Source organism: Lissotriton vulgaris, chromosome 1_1, assembly GCF_964263255.1.
Source record: "Lissotriton vulgaris chromosome 1_1, aLisVul1.2, whole genome shotgun sequence".
In the NCBI taxonomy this organism is placed as follows: Eukaryota; Metazoa; Chordata; class Amphibia; order Caudata; family Salamandridae; genus Lissotriton; species Lissotriton vulgaris.
In genome coordinates, this window is record NC_141685.1 from 1,654,121,352 (window position 1) to 1,654,138,028 (window position 16,677).

At 47.5% G+C, this 16,677-nt stretch overlaps 1 protein-coding gene across 1 annotated transcript in view; it reads right to left on the reverse strand.

The window, feature by feature from the left end:
- SND1 (staphylococcal nuclease and tudor domain containing 1) overlaps positions 1–16,677 on the reverse strand; it is a 2,099,018-nt gene that overhangs the window by 1,134,200 nt on the left and 948,141 nt on the right. The gene's annotated exons all lie outside the window — the stretch shown is intronic.

Genomic DNA, 16,677 nt, shown 5'->3' on the forward strand with positions numbered 1-16,677 from the left:
TATATATATATATATACATATATACATATACATATATATAAAATTTATTTTCCTCCACCATCTCCGGTAGCTGTTGATACGCTGTCCCAGGCGGTCCGAGCTGGGACACCGGAAGCCCCTGGTATATGCTCAGCAGTCGTTCAGATTCAAAGGACTACTCGGACACCTTCCTTTGCAGATAATCAATACATTTAATGGCAAAAACAACGCGTTTCAGTAATTAAGCCTTGTGTACATATATAGTGACAAGCTGTTTATTGGGAATAAATGAATGCTGCAACATAATTTGGTCCATGCCTCGTATTTCTACCTAAGGGTTGGAGTGCTGCTGCTGCGAGGTATTGCAGATATATATATATATATATATATATATATATATATATATATATATATATATATATATATATACTAATATAATGAAGAGAACCCAAACCTTTGAGGCGGGTAAGCTCCAGAACCATAGCGCCAACCGGGACACCGCATGCAGCATTGGAAAGGTGAGGCAAAGCAGATGTACATAGGCTACACACCAGCGCAACATATACTTTGCAAGGGACAAAGCATGTTGTGGGACAAAGTAGTCCGTTGGAAGTAGCACCGGCTCTGAGGAGCATACGCCGCCTGCAGCGTGGGAATAGAGTCTGTGCAGGGAATAGCGTCTGTGCGAGTATAGCGTACTATGACGTGAGCAGAGCGTCCCATGGTGTGCGCGGGTAGCGTTGTATCACGTACATGGTAACGGCGTCTCAGTGCACCCGGGCACATTGTGCAGGCCAAGACGGCTGAGGCACGTAAGCACACTGTCATTGTGGTTAAATCAGGACACGCACAGCATCGCGTACAGAGGCACCCGGGAACATTGTGCAGGCCAGGACGGGTAAGGCGCGTTTCCGCACTGTGTCATTGGGGGGGGATTACAGACACGCACAGCAGACACGCACAGCATCGGCAACAGCACAGCTCAGCATTTCGGTGACGCTTTGGGACACTGAGGCAACACACGCTGAACATTGGCGCTGTCATTATTAAATGCAGAGGCTGACATTCTATTTTTAGAACCGGACAACGTCGGGACGGGCTGCTAGTATATATTTATATACACACACACATATTTAGAGATACATTTACACGAGCATACAAAGTCAGATTTGAACATTTTAAGCAAGCATGTATACATATCCATATACCCACGCACACACTTCTTAAAGTTGATTTGCAGGTGACCCCACCAGTATCAATAATGGCTCAGAGTGCGCTCCCAACAAATATCATTTCTGGAGGCACCACTGTGTGCAGCCATTTGATTTATTCCCTCTGAAGTTGCACAAGTAGTAGACTCACTGTGGGACAACAGAGTTCACTTTGACGCACACCCTGAGCTTCTAAACCAATTTTCCCCAAGTATTTGGCAGGGTGGATTAGTGACCACTTCTAGGTTCTACTTTATATTACACTGGGATGACATACTCATGTCATGGCTCCTGAAACACATCAGGAGGACCTTAGCCTGTATTTCTATTCCAAGATAGATGTCATTCACCACACGCGAAGCATATGAGTGCACCCAATCTCTTGATTTCCATTCCCTCTCCATAGATTTTTCCAGCTTGAATAGGAGGGTGTGGGAGTATTACAGTGTCGGGTATGCCCCATCTAGAAGCAGTTATTCTAGGCAGAAGTATGCAAGTAAATGAAAAAGACATGGTTTCCCTGGCTCAGAACAATGTGTCTCTGTGAAAATGTGCAGAGATTGCCAAGAAACTACTCCACAACCCGTTTATCCGTATTTGAAGGATGTTCCAAACTAACCACTGAAGCGCCATCTGGATTTCCTATCAAAGAGAGGCTGCTACTGAGTTTTAACAGTCTAAAGGAGGTGCTCCTGCCATCAAAAAAACTCTGATCCAGCCTGCAAGAGGACTCAGCCTCTCACATGGGCATTCTTTTGCTAAGGACCTATGCGAGTCACACAGGTAAGGCTTCCAGCACCGTGTAATTCCTTTTGTGAAATAGTAATCTGTTTAGGAAGATGTTTGAGTAAGCCAAACAATGAATATCACATTTCCAAAGAGCTAACCAGCAAGTTGACCAGGTTGATTTGCTTCATTTGAAGTAGAACTGTTTCAAACGTCGGGGCTTTGGATGACTTCAAGAATTTCACACAGGAGGGATTGGTATCTTTTTTTTATGTCAATACTAACAAAGACTAACTTTAGAGTAACACTATATCCACTCGTCCTTTTGTGATCTAAGCTGTGTGTGCTGCAGTCTGAACTCTCAGGACAGACTAAGAAGCAGCCACCAAAGCAGGAGAATTTGCTGTTTATTTAAATCAAGAGGCCACATGGCCCTGAGTAACCCCCTACACTAGCTCAATAAGTCATGGCACTCATTTACATATTGGGAACGAATGCAACGGCATTCAAGGAACAGTTGCGTCAGAGGGATACCTGCCTTCGAGGCAAACAAATGGATAGCCAGCTTGTGGGCTGCTAACTGCACATTCCATTCATCTTTTAAGCAGTCCTACATAAAGCCAACAGTAAATCAGCCTCTAGTGGCGTATAAGCTATGACATAGCATAACACGGAGCCCCCTTTTCTGCCACACAATAGAGATCTTTCATATTAACGTACACAATAACCTGGACTATGAAGGACCCTGAAAGCAAGTACTACCCCACTCTTGTCAGAGAAAAGACTATTTGAAGATGATCGTTTTAGTTCTGCACCCATCTGGTATTGCTTGTTCTGATTAAGTGAAGACAATAAACCATAGAAACAGATGTAAACAAAGGCTGTTTGACAGGGGTTTATTAATGAGCGCCTGGTTGCTGTTGTTGTGGATGCCATGCACAACATTTTGGATTGGTCGACCAGTTAGGGCAAATTTGGGGGAATGATGCAATTAGTTTGTTAGTGATGTGTGGAAGGTTTGGCAGCAGAAGGATTGAACGGAAAGAAGAGACTTAGACACACCTGTACCATTACTAAGTACCCAATACATTACATGTGTATTTGTAAAGCGCACGTTCGCACGTTCACCACTACGGGTATCTTGGCGCTGAATAACAGAGGTTTGTTGTTACCGAACTCAATGGTACGCATTTTATCGACCTCAGATGGATGAAAGGCTGAATGTACCCGCAAGGATTTGAACCTGTGACCATGAGGTCGAACACAGGTCCCTGCAGTAGAAGCATTAGTCCACTGAGCCACCAGGCCCAGCTGGTTCTCCACCACAAGGACAAACAGCAGACCAGGCTCCTTGTTGGCAGGTCTTCCCAACAGCTACTTCATACACAGTAAGAAGCATTAGAAACTATATTATTCCATAGTTCTATAAGAACAATGCAAAAGAAATAATAGCAATATTTAAGAAAAAGCCAATGGAACGGCTACTACTTCTTAAACAACCAGGTTAAGCAGGATGGCCACCTCCATTCAAGGTCTTTATCGATCCGGTTGGTCTTTCTGGACTTGTGGATTGCCCTAATGCATTCTGGGAGTTAATGTTGATTGAATTAATTAGACTAATACTTGTGAACAGTGATTTGTTGGTCAAAAGTTCGGGACACGAGACAGTGTCCTAATAACACTGAGGTGAGGTGGTCTACTTAAGGGTGGGTGCTTTTAATAATGGAGCCATTCTAGAAAAGCACCATTTCCAGCCCTGGAACCAAATCCGTATTTCAACAAAGTAATAGAAGGAATGGTTGTTTAATCTCAGACACGGCAGCTCTAACAATTCTAAGGGGTGTAGATACCATTGGTCCAACAGGTGCAATGGTTTAGGGGCCCGAGCCCTGTGGGACCCACTGAATCTAGATAATTGATTTAGTTTACTGCCCCTAACAGCAGTCAAACGGGTTATTTTCCTTGCACCAGTGCCCATAGAATCCTTGCTACGCTACTGAGTGCCTGACATTAATTCAAACATTCCTTCCATCACTTTGTTGTGTGTTCAGTACACACCTTAAGCACGACTGGTATAGAAAGACTTGGATCCCATGTCTACTGTGCAAAAGGGCTCAAGCTGCCCATCACATTACAGATAAGAACAAAGCCAGCCTAGGTTGGTTATGTTCCCCTCATAGGGGACACCTGGCCTAGTAGTGTGGGCTGGACTGTTCCTATTGGAGCAAAACCAGCGCTGATTTGAATTTGGCTGGCCTTGGTTTACAGTACCACACACATTTTAAAACAGAGGCCTGGAATGCAGCCCCGAGCAATAGCCAGTGAGTGAGAACACAATTTTTTTTTCCCTTCTAATTTTAGCTCATTGATTTGCAGTGAGGGTAGAAAAAAACTGTAGAAAGATCTAGAGAGAAAAAGGACACAAGGAGCAGGAAACAAAAGCAAGTGAAATGCAGAGTGGCAAATTCAGAAAGAGGTAGCATGGGGACTGAGAAAAGAAAATGTGTAGAAAACAGAACGAGAGAGAAATAAAGTCTGAGAGTGAGGGTGAATGAGTATGTGTGAGGATGAGTAAGTGAGAACACATGTGTCTATAGAGCTAAATGTAAAAGGCAATCTTATAGCAGGACTAGTGATCATAGTCATACATCTTGAAAACGTTCATTTTTGTGTTGCCTTTGCACGTGTTTAGTCTTTTAGAGCCAAGCTAGACCACTGACTAGGTTCTGCCAATAGATTCTTTGGCTTGCCCACTTCTACCTAATAAATACTTTTTACACTAATTTTGCGATTTGTTGCTGTAAGCAAAACCTTTAGCTGGCGTTTAAGAGGAATTGTGTATACCTCTACTACTGCAAAGTCAGAAAAACAATGTATATAAAACATTTCTGTGGGAAGCGTGAACCATCAATACGATGCTTAAGCGACCAGGACAACGGGGAACTAATTGACACTGCGCTTGATACCGGCAAAACAGATGTTAAGCAACAAAACATTTGATAAAAATAATCTTAAACGAAAAAACACTGGCATTTTGTATCAATATATGCTACATTCAAATTGTCTTTTAGACAGGTGAACTGGATACTATTATTCCGCTGCTGGGTCCTAATAAGAGCACCTCAAGCATGGTGTCCACCCACACATACTGCAGAACAGGCACGGAAGTCTGCACATGCGCGGGGGAACCAAGTTGCTTTAATTATATTGGCAGGCCTGTCGCATACACTGTCAGTTCAGCATACACTAACATACATCAAACTGTGCAAATGCTGACAGTCAACTAACTGAGTGAGATCAATCTGGAGAGAAAACTATTAAAGATTAAAAAAGATTAGAAAAGCTTCATAAAATTGTGATGCATTACCCGTGTGTGCTGCGGGCCCGGTCTCATCAGGCGGAGATGTGATTACTGTTGTGGCCTATCAGAGAAGGGAACCGGCATCCGTGGCCGCGGAGCAGGAAAAGCCAGGAGGTTACTTCGAGCCATGCCCGTCTTACTGTCGGTGGTGAAGTACGCTCAACCGCTCCACTCGCCATGCCTATGCAGCAGTGTCAATTATCTACTGTGATCCATGGCACATGCCTGACCATGTCTGAGAGGTCGCTGAGAGTTCACAAGCAGCTCCTTACCTCGTTTCACTCCAATCCTCCCGATCAGGCGTGCAACGCCCATTGGACTCAAGGAGCTTCAGCCACCCCCGTCGTGTGCGTCAGCCCGGGCTGAGACCGCTCCAGGGCGCACACACAGCCGCACCCGAGCACTTCACAGGTCTTTGCAAGACCATTTGCATGTTAATTAGGCATTGTTGTTGTTTCGCCCCTTCTAAGAGCCCCTGCGGCCCCACTCTGCCTACTGCTTAAAGATTCAGCCCCCACCCTTTCGAATTTTTCCTTAGATGCCGCCCCCCCCCCGAAATTTGGCTCTAGTTGCGCCTCTGCTCCCGATGATAACCTATTTTCCCACCCTGCCCGTGGGCATCACCATGAGAATAATGCAAAATGGGGCCATGCATGGTCTGGAAGGAATATGCTATTTACCAGTATGTATCTGTTCTTGGCATGTAGGGCTGCTGACATTCATATCTGATTTACAAAAGGGGGTGGTGATGAACAGAGTGTCTGAGTTAAACAGACCACTCTTACCCAGTCCAAAGATCAGGGCTTGATCCATCACCGTTATTTATCTCACTGCCCCATCCCAGCTCAGAACCTGGCTATATGCAAATCAGTCTGTCCCTGGCCCAGTGCATCATGGGAACAGGGCAGACTAAACTACCAAGCCAATTCTTCACCAGAAAGGAGACAAGCTACCGGGGACCGGTTTCTGGCATTTCAGCCTTCTTCGGCCCGGCTTGCTTGAATCCTGATGGAGCAGTGAGAATGGGACTCATGTCTGAGTATACCCTGCCACACCTATAGTGGCCAAAAACGATTTACAAAAGGGGGTGGTGATGAACAGAGTGTCTGAGTTAAACAGACCACTCTTACCCAGTCCAAAGATCAGGGCTTGATCCATCACCGTTATTTATCTCACTGCCCCATCCCAGCTCAGAACCTGGCTATATGCAAATCAGTCTGTCCCTGGCCCAGTGCATCATGGGAACAGGGCAGACTAAACTACCAAGCCAATTCTTCACCAGAAAGGAGACAAGCTACCGGGGACCGGTTTCTGGCATTTCAGCCTTCTTCGGCCCGGCTTGCTTGAATCCTGATGGAGCAGTGAGAAAGGGACTCATGTCTGAGTATACCCTGCCACACCTATAGTGTTCCCATCATGCACCGGGACAGGAACAGACTAATTTGCATACAGCCAGGTTCTGAAACTGGGATGGTGCAGTGAGCGAAAAAACGGTGTTGGATCTAGCCCTGATCTCTTGACTGGGTGAGAGCGTTCTGCTTAATTCAGAGACTCTGTCCCTCACCACCCCTTGTTGTAAATATTTTTGTCCACCCTAAGCGTGGAAGGGTATTCTCAGATGTGAGACCCTTGCTCATTGCACCATCAGGATTCAAGCAAACCGGGCCGAAGACGGCTGTAATGCCAGAAACCGGTCCCCGGGAGCTTGTTTCCTTCCCAGTGTAAGAATTGGCTTTTGTAGTTTGGTTTGCCCTGTTCCCATCATGCACTGGGACAGGAACAGACTAATTTGCATACAGCCAGGTTCTGAAACTGGGATGGTGCAGTGAGCTAAAAAACGGTGTTGGATCTAGCCCTGATCTCTTGACTGGGTGAGAGCTTTCTGCTTAATTCAGAGACTCTGTCCCTCACCACCCCTTGTTGTAAATATGACATTCATATCTGTGCATAGATCGCCGCCTAGTGTTGGGTCCGGATGATTGCACATTGTTGTCCTGGAAGAGTCTTCGAAGTATCACGAGATAGGTGGCTCCTCCCCTGGACTACAGTGCGCATGGGCATCCTCTCCATCCTCAGATTGTTTTTCGCCATTGTGGCAGAGATGGAGTGTAATACAGTAAGTGATGACCATGCCTGAGAAGGATTCTGAGTGCTACAGCTGCTACAGGCACCGGGGAGGAGGGAGGGCGATATGAATGTCAGCAGCCCTACATGCCAAGAACAGATGCATACTGGTAAGTAGCATATTCCGTTCGAGGCATGTGGGCTGCTGAATTCATATCTGTGCATAGAATAAATAGCAGTTACCTCCTTAGCGGTGGTTGCCCGTGCCAGCTGCAGCAGTCTGAAAAAGAGTTCTGAGAACAGCCTGTCCTACAGCAGCTTGCTGTTTGGAGTGTACATCTACGCAGTAGTGTTTTGTAAATGTATGTATGGTGGTCCATGTGGCTGCTCTACATATATCCTCTAGAGCAAACGTCTTCAATCTGAGGGGCGCGACCCCCAGGGGGGTCGTGGAGTACTTGGAAAGGGGTCGCAGATTCTGTCAGGGGCATGCAATTCCTGGTGTTGGGCTGATCGAGGGTGCTCGTGGCGGAGGCCTAATTCACACCGAGGTGTGAAAAACATCAAAGGCTCATTAACAAGTAGAAGGTCTTTTAAAGACCTGTCAAGTACTCGGGTGTGGCTGTGTGTGTGTCAACAGTTTCAGCCGGGCTCACACACACGAGCTGGGGGAGGGGGGAAAGTGGGTGGGGGCCTGGGGGAGCAGGCTGTAGTGTAGCCCTTTGAGTATAATGGATGTTGCGCGCCTGGAGCTGTGGGTCCCGTGACATGTCCCCCCGCCTTCCCCAGCAGGGAGGCACAGAGATGCCCTCCCATGAGTGGGAAAGAAGGAAGAAGACACAGAGATACTGACCCCCCCTACCCCCCAGGAGAGAGTCACAGAAAAGGTGGGTGGATGAATGATGGGTGGGTGGGTGAATGATGGGTGGATGGATGGTTATAAGGATGAATGAGTGGAAGGATGAAAGGATGAAAGATGGATGGATATGTGAAAAGGTGGGTGGATGAATGAGTGGAAGGATGAAAGGGTGGAAGGGTGGAAGGATGAAAGGGTGGAAGGATGAAAGGGTGGAAGGATGAAAGGGTGGATGGATGAAAGGGTGGATGGATGAAAGGGTGGATGGATGAAAGGGTGGATGGATGAAAGGGTGGATGGATGAAAGGGTGGATGGATGAAAGGGTGGATGGATGAAAGGGTGGATGGATGAAAGGGTGGATGGATGAAAGGGTGGATGGATGAAAGGGTGGATGGATGAAAGGGTGGATGGATGAAAGGGTGGATGGATGAAAGGGTGGATGGATGAAAGGGTGGATGGATGAAAGGGTGGATGGATGAAAGGGTGGATGGATGAAAGGGTGGATGGATGAAAGGGTGGATGGATGAAAGGGTGGATGGATGAAAGGGTGGATGGATGAAAGGGTGGATGGATGAAAGGGTGGATGGATGAAAGGGTGGATGGATGAAAGGGTGGATGGATGAAAGGGTGGATGGATGAAAGGGTGGATGGATGAAAGGGTGGATGGATGAAAGGGTGGATGGATGAAAGGGTGGATGGATGAAAGGGTGGATGGATGAAAGGGTGGATGGATGAAAGGGTGGATGGATGAAAGGGTGGATGGATGAAAGGGTGGATGGATGAAAGGGTGGATGGATGAAAGGGTGGATGGATGAAAGGGTGGATGGATGAAAGGGTGGATGGATGAAAGGGTGGATGGATGAAAGGGTGGATGGATGAAAGGGTGGATGGATGAAAGGGTGGATGGATGAAAGGGTGGATGGATGAAAGGGTGGATGGATGAAAGGGTGGATGGATGAAAGGGTGGATGGATGAAAGGGTGGATGGATGAAAGGGTGGATGGATGAAAGGGTGGATGGATGAAAGGGTGGATGGATGAAAGGGTGGATGGATGAAAGGGTGGATGGATGAAAGGGTGGATGGATGAAAGGGTGGATGGATGAAAGGATGAAAGGGTGGATGGATGAAAGGATGAAAGGGTGGATGGATGAAAGGATGAAAGGGTGGATGGATGAAAGGGTGGATGGATGGAAGGGTAGATGGATGAAGGATGTATGGATGGATAAAAGGTTGCATGGATGAATGATGGATGGATGTGTAAAAAGATGGGTGGATGAATGATGGGTGAATGGATGGATAAAAGGGTGGATGGATGTATGGATGGATGGAAGGATGAAAGGGTGAATGGGTGAAGGATAGATGGATGAAGGATAGATGTATGGATGTAAGGATGAAAGGGTGGATGGATGAAGGATGGATGGATGGATAAAAGGGTGGATGAATGAAGGGGTGGATGGATGGAAGGATTAAAGGGTGGACGGATGAAGGATGGATGGATGGATGAAGGGGTGGGTGGATGTATGGATGGATAAAAAGTTGTATGGATGAATGATGCATGGATGGATGTGTGAAAAGGTGGGGGGATGAATGATGAGTGGATGGATAAAAGGGTGGACGGCTAAAGGATGGATGGATGGAAGGGTGGATGAAGGATGGATGTATGGATGGATAAAAGGTTGCATGGATGAATGATGCATGGATGGATGTGTGAAAAGATGGGGGGATGATTGATGGGTGGATGGATGGATGAAAGGGTGGATGGATGGATGAAAGGGTGGATGGATGGATGAAAGGGTGGATGGATGTATGGATGGGAGGATGAAAGGGTAGATGGATGTATGGATGGATAAAAGGTTGCATGGATGAATGATGGATGGATGTGTGAAAAGGTGGGTGGATGAATGATGGGTGGAGGGGTGGATGGGTAAAGGGTGGATGTATGGATGGAAGGATGCAAGGGTGGAGTGATGAAGGATGGATGTATGGATGGAAGGATGAAAGGGTGGATGGGTGAAGGATTGATGGATGAAGGATAGATGTATGGATTTAAGGATGAAAGGGTGGACGGATGAAGGATGGATGGATGAAAGGGTGGATGAATGGATGAAAAGGTGGATGGATGGAAGGATGAAAAGGTGGACGGATGGAAGGATGGATGGATGGAAGAAAGGGTGGATGGATGTATGGATGGATAAAAGGTTGCATGGATGAATGATGCATGGATGATGTGTGAAAAGGTGGGGGGTGAATGATGGGTGGATGGATGGAGGAAAGGGTGGGTGGATGTATGTATGGATGAAAGGGTGGATGGAGGAAGGATGGATGTATGGATGGGAGGATGAAAGGTTGCGTGGATGGATGATGGATGGATGTGTGAAAAGGTGGGTGGATGAATGATGGGTGGATGGAAGGGTGGATGGGTAAAGGATAGATGTATGGATGGAAGGATGAAAGGGTGGATGGATGTATGGATGGAAGGATGAAAGGGTGGATGGATGAAGGATAGATGTATGGATGTAAGGATGAAAGGGTGGATGTAAGGATGAAAGGGTGGATGAATGGATGAAAGGGTGGATGGATGGAAGGATGAAAGGGTGGACAGATGAAGGATGGATGTATGGATGGATAAAAGGTTGCATGGATGAATGATGGATGGATGTGTGAAAAGGTGGGTGGATGAATGATGGGTGGATGGATGGAAGGGTGGATGGGTAAAGGATGGATGTATGGATGGAAGGATGAAAGGGTGGATGGTTGAAGGATGGCTGGAAGGATGGAAGGATGGATGTAAGGATGAAAGGATGGATGGATGTGTGAAAGTGTGGGTGGATGAATGATGGACGGATGTGATGAGGTCTAACAGGCGCATTTATGGTTGACAAAAGTTGATGAGGAGGAGTACCAGTTTCTAGAAACTTTTGTCGGAAGGGGGTCCTTACGCCTAAAAACGTTTTACAAGGGGGTCTCGGCATCAAAAAGTTTGAAGACCTCTGCTCTAGAGGAATGTTACCTAGGAAAGCCATGGATGCCCCTAGCTTGCGCGTGGAATGCGCTCTTGGGGGAACTGTTAATGTGCGTTTAGCTTTTTGATAACAGATTTGTATGCACTTAACAATCCATCTGGCTATACCTGATTTGGAAATAGGGTTGCCTTTGTGTTGTGGAGAGAAGGCAACAAACAGTTGTTTAGTCTTTCTAAAGTCTTTTGTCCTGTCGATGTAATACAGGAGAGCTCTTTTAACATCTAAGGTGTGCAGTGCTCGGTCTGCCACAGAATCAGGGTTTGGAAAGAAAACTGGCAGTTCTATGGTTTGATTAATGTGGAACTGCGACACCACCTTAGGCATGAATTTAGGGTTGGTACGTAGCACTACCCCATTAGCATGAATTTGTAGGAAAGGCTCTTGAATTGTTAGGGCTTGAAGCTCACTAACTCTTCTTAGCGATGTGATGGCTATCAGAAAAGCCACTTTCCATGTAAGAAACTATCTCACAAGAATGAAGAGGTTCAAAGGGTGGCCCCATGAGTCTGGTGAGAACTATGTTTAGATTCCAGACAGGTGAAGGAGGGTGTCTGGGAGGGATCACTCTTTTGAGTCCTTCGAAAAAGTCCTTAATGGCAGGCACTCTGAAAAGAGAAAGATGCTGCCTGTTTTGAAGATATGCTGCCATGGCGGCCAAATGTATCCTGATGGAACTATATGCCAGATTGCATCTGTATAGATGCAACAAATAACATATGATGTTTTGCGTGGATGCATCCAGCGGATTAATGTCATTATTGGAACAGTAGATGACAAATCGCTTTCATTTGGCTGCATAGCACGCCCTAGTTGTGGGCCGCCTTGCCTCCTTGATGATGTCCATACAGTCAGGGGGCAAGTTGAGGTAGCCAAACTCTATGACCTCAGGAGCCATATCGCAAGGCTCAACTGTTGCGGATCTGGGTGCTGAATGTCTCCATGGCTCTGAGCGAGGAGACTGGGCGTGAGGCGCAGCCGCTGGTGAGGCACCACTGAAAGTTCCAGGAACGTGGAGTACCAGGCCTGCCTTGCCCACGTTGGAGCAACCAGGATGAGCGTCATGGAGTGCTGCCGCAGTTTGCGTGCCACTAGCGGTATGAGCGGTGCTGGAGGAAAAGCATACGCAAATCTGCCTGACCAGTTCATCCATATCGCATTGCCCTGAGACTGCGGGTGTGGGAACCTGGCGACGAAGGTTTGGCATTTTGCGTTTTCCTTTGTGGCGAACAGGTCTATCTCTGGATGACCCCACTGCTGGAAATATGGTTGGAGCACCGAGGGGGGTATCTCCCACTCGTGCATCTGATGGCTGTGCCTGTTGAGCAGGTCCGCCATCTGGTTGTCTTTGCCTGGGAGATGTTCTGCCATGAGGAAGATGTTCCTCTGGATAGCCCACTTCCACATGCTCTGGGCTAGATGAGATAGTTGCGGAAAGTGTGTGCCTCCCTGCTTCTGGATGTAATACATGGCAGTCATGTTGTCCGTCCGGATCAGCACGACTTTGTTGCACAGGTGCAATTTGAATGCCTTCATTGCCATGAAGATTGCCATTAGCTCCAACAGATTGATATGCATCTTTTGCTGCTGCATCGTCCATAGTCACTGCACGGTATAATGGAGGACATGCGCTCCCCAGCCCTGGAGAGATGCGTCCGTCGTGAGGACTATTTGTGGGACAGGCTCTTGGAACGGTCGTCCCCTGCAAAGGTTTTGTGTGTTCCACCAATGCAGAGAGTTGTATGCGCGACCGGTCACCAACACTAGGTCTTTCAGATGCCCATGAGCCTGGTTCCACTGTCGTGCCAAGCACTCCTGGAGCCGACACATGTGTAGCCTCGCGTGCAGGACTATGAAGATGCAGGGGGCCATCATACCGATCAGCTGCATGAATACCTGCGCTGGGAGCGATTGTTGGGGCCTGAATCGCTGAATCAGCAACTGCATGCTGTTGACTCTGGCCGAGTTTGGCTGCGCTGTTGCCGTTAAAGTGTTTATTGTTGCCCCTAGGTACTGTTGTACATGAGCGGGCTGAAGGTGCGACTTAGGGTAATTTAGTGAAAATCCTAGACTGTGTAGGAGGTGAATTGTGCGCGACATGTGGCTGGCACACTGCTGGGCTGACTTTGCTTGGACAAGCCAGTCGTCCAGGTAGGGATAGAGATGGATGTGTTGTCTCCGAAGGTGCACAGCCACAGTTGCTAAGCACTTGGTGAACATCCTGGGGGCAGTGGTGACCCCGAAAGGCAGGACCTTGAACTGGTAATGCTGATTGTTGACGGTGAACCTGAGATACTTCCTGTGACGTGGGTGAATGGGAATGTGGAAATATGCATCTTTTAGGTACAGGGTTGCCAGGAAGTCTACCTGACTGAGCAATGGTAGGACTTGCTGTAGAGTTAACATATGAAAATGTTCTGACAAGATGTACTGGTTCAGGGGTCTGAGGTCTGAGGTCTAGAATGGGCCGCAGGGAACCGTCCTTTTTTGGGATTAAGAAGTTAAGAGAGTACACCCCTGTACCTTGCTGTTCTAAAGGCACAAGTTCTATTGCCCCTTTTTGCAGCATGGAGAGTACTTCTTGCTGCAAAAAGTGCATGTGCTCTGCGGACATAGGACGGTGCCTTGGGGGTATGTTGGGGGGAGTAGAGGTTAGTTCCAGACAATAGCCGTATTGGATAAGTTGTCTACCCACCTGTCTGTGGTAATGCCTTCCCAGACCGGCAGAAACTGCTGGAGTCTTCCCCCGACCGGTGTTAAAAAGTCTGGGGGCAGTGACAAGGCGTCACTGTTTGTTGGGGGCGGAGGATCTGGCATTGTTATTTCCATGTCCTCTGCCTTTGGTGCTGTTCCCACGATATCCACCCCTATTATTTTTGTTATAGGTGGTCTGCGTGCTCAGCTTGTTGAATTGGGCTTGCTGCAATGATTGACCTCTAGAGGCTCCCCCGTTACCGGAGCGACGAAAGGAACTGCCCCTGAACTGCTGTGACTGCAGGGCCCCCATGGATTTTTCTGTCTCAGTGTCTTTCTTAATCTTTTCAAGGGTCGTGTCTACATCAGGACCAAAAAGAAAGTCAGGGTTTACTGGCTGATTAAGCAAAGTTGTTTGGATCTCTGGTTTAAAACCAGAGATGCGGAGCCAGGCATGACGTCTCAGCATAAAACTAGTGTTGATGGCCCTAGCTGCCGTGTCTGCTGCATCAAGTGCACACTTGATGGATGCATTTGAAATTAACTTTCCTTCCTGTATGAGCATTTCTGCTCACTCCTTATAAGCGTCAGGCAGGTGTTGCATTAGCTGTTCTAACGTGTTGTAGTGAGCCCTATCGTATCTAGCCAATAGGGCCTGTGTATTTGCGATCCTCCAAATATTAGCCGCTTGAGCAGCTACACGCTTGCCAGAAGCCTCCAAGATTTTGGATTCTTTGTCCAGAAGAGGAGCATCACCACTAGTCAGAGTTTGCTCTCTTGCGAGCATTAGTCACAACCAAGGAGTCCAATGGGAGCTGACCCCTGATGTACGTAGGGTCCACGGGCGCAGGTCGATATTTTCTTTCAATCCTTGGGTTTACAACCCTTGCCCTGGTGGTCTCCTTGAAAATGTCAGTAGCATGTTTCAGGACACCCTTTAGCATAGGCAATGTCTTTACTGATTTTTCTGAGGTGGAGAAAGTATCGAACAGAAAGTCCTCTTCCACTGGATCTGCGTGCATTTCCACGTCATGGTTAATGGCCGCCCTTTCTAGCAAAGCGTTAAACGCCACCGTGTCTTCAGTAGGCGAGGTCTTGACACTATAGGACTGAGCATCAGGTGCAGTCTGTGGCTCATCAGGGTCAACAGGGTCATTCCAGGGTTGAGGTTCATCCTGATCTGCGTCACCATGATAATTAAATTCAATCTGACCGTAACCCTCTCCCACATCTTCATCGCTGCGTGTGGGAGAGTAGGCATATTGTTGTGTATATGGCTCCACAGGTTCGAAGAGAACAGGTGAGGTGGCCGAATCCCTTTTCCTTTTGAGAGGGATCTTGTAGGACTCCAAAGGATGTTCTGGAGCGATCTTTCTTTTATGAATGGTGAGCCTGCCAGAATCAGAGTCGATGAAGAGCTTCGACTGATTGTCATACGAGGGTGCCTGGAATATTACCTCCTCTGGAATGGTCAGACTTGGAAGGTCCCGACACCTTCCTGGACGCTTCGGCGCCTTTTTGTGGTTCGAACGCTTTGGGTCGAGCGGTCGGGGGCAGTCCATATTTAATTGGAGGAAGCATCTGAGAAGAACCGACCTTCTTCGAGATAGACGGCGTCTTCGATCCGATCTGCTTTGGTGGATCACCAGCATGCTTGCGGCCTTGCGTCGACTCGAGCGCATGGTGCGCAGCAGGCACGGCCTTGGGCTTTGACGCAATATGCTCCTTCGGGTCGGGTTTTGTCTTCGACTCAAGGGCCTTGCTTAAGATAGTCTTGGAGGATGCAGCGTCGGTTCGACAGTCTTTTTAGCCTGGAGTCCTTTGGCAGTGTCGACATGTTTGAACGTCGACGGCGCCAGAGTGACGTGCTTGACCGTCGAGACTGGCTTCGGCGCCCCGCTCTTCGGGCCGACGGCCCCTTGTGACCCCGAAGGGTCGACGACACTTTTAGACTTGACTGGAGCCGAGGAGTCCGAGGGCGTCGATCCGAGGACTGTCTTCAACAGTTTCGGTTTCGCTTTTGCCTCTGTTGGTTTCGATTTTGATGGATCGACCGATGGCTCCTTTGAAGTATTCTTTTTTTTTAAAAATTTTTTTATTTTATTTGGAAAACCACATAGATATTGCTCCAAAAGCTACAGACATAAGCCTACAACCCTTAGGGCCGGCGCTAGAGATAAACAAGATCATGCGAGGTAAAATGAGCACAGTACAACAGATACCAGTCCCAGGTTATAGCAAATCGTAAAGTCAGGATTCCCATCAAGGCGTGTCTACTAATTAACAGGATGTGTGAGGATTCCATTTTATAATAAGGGAATGAGGATCTTAAGAACATACAATCTAGCGAAGCCTTAATTGGAGCGAGCCATGTAACAGGATGTAGGCAATCAGCGTGAGACGATTCGGAAGTTGATTAAAAAAACACGAATAGTAAGATATGCAAGCATACATTAACTGTGCGTTAACCCGGCATTCCACCCATGAGATCAACAATCACTGTAAAAACTTTAAGCGCACATTGCAAAATTCTTCCCAGAATGAACTAGACTTAAGCCCTCATCTGGTCAGGGTACATAAAAAAGAAGGAAAGAAGAAAAAACGAACAGCAAGAGAGAAGAAAGGCCATAGAAATAAAGAGAAAGAAAATAAAGCCCCATCCCCCCGACCCCCCACCCTGCATACCAGCAGAAGGCTACGGCCCACCCCCCCCTATAGGCATGCCTGTCGCCCCAACAAAGAAAACCCCCGACTACGGGAAAATG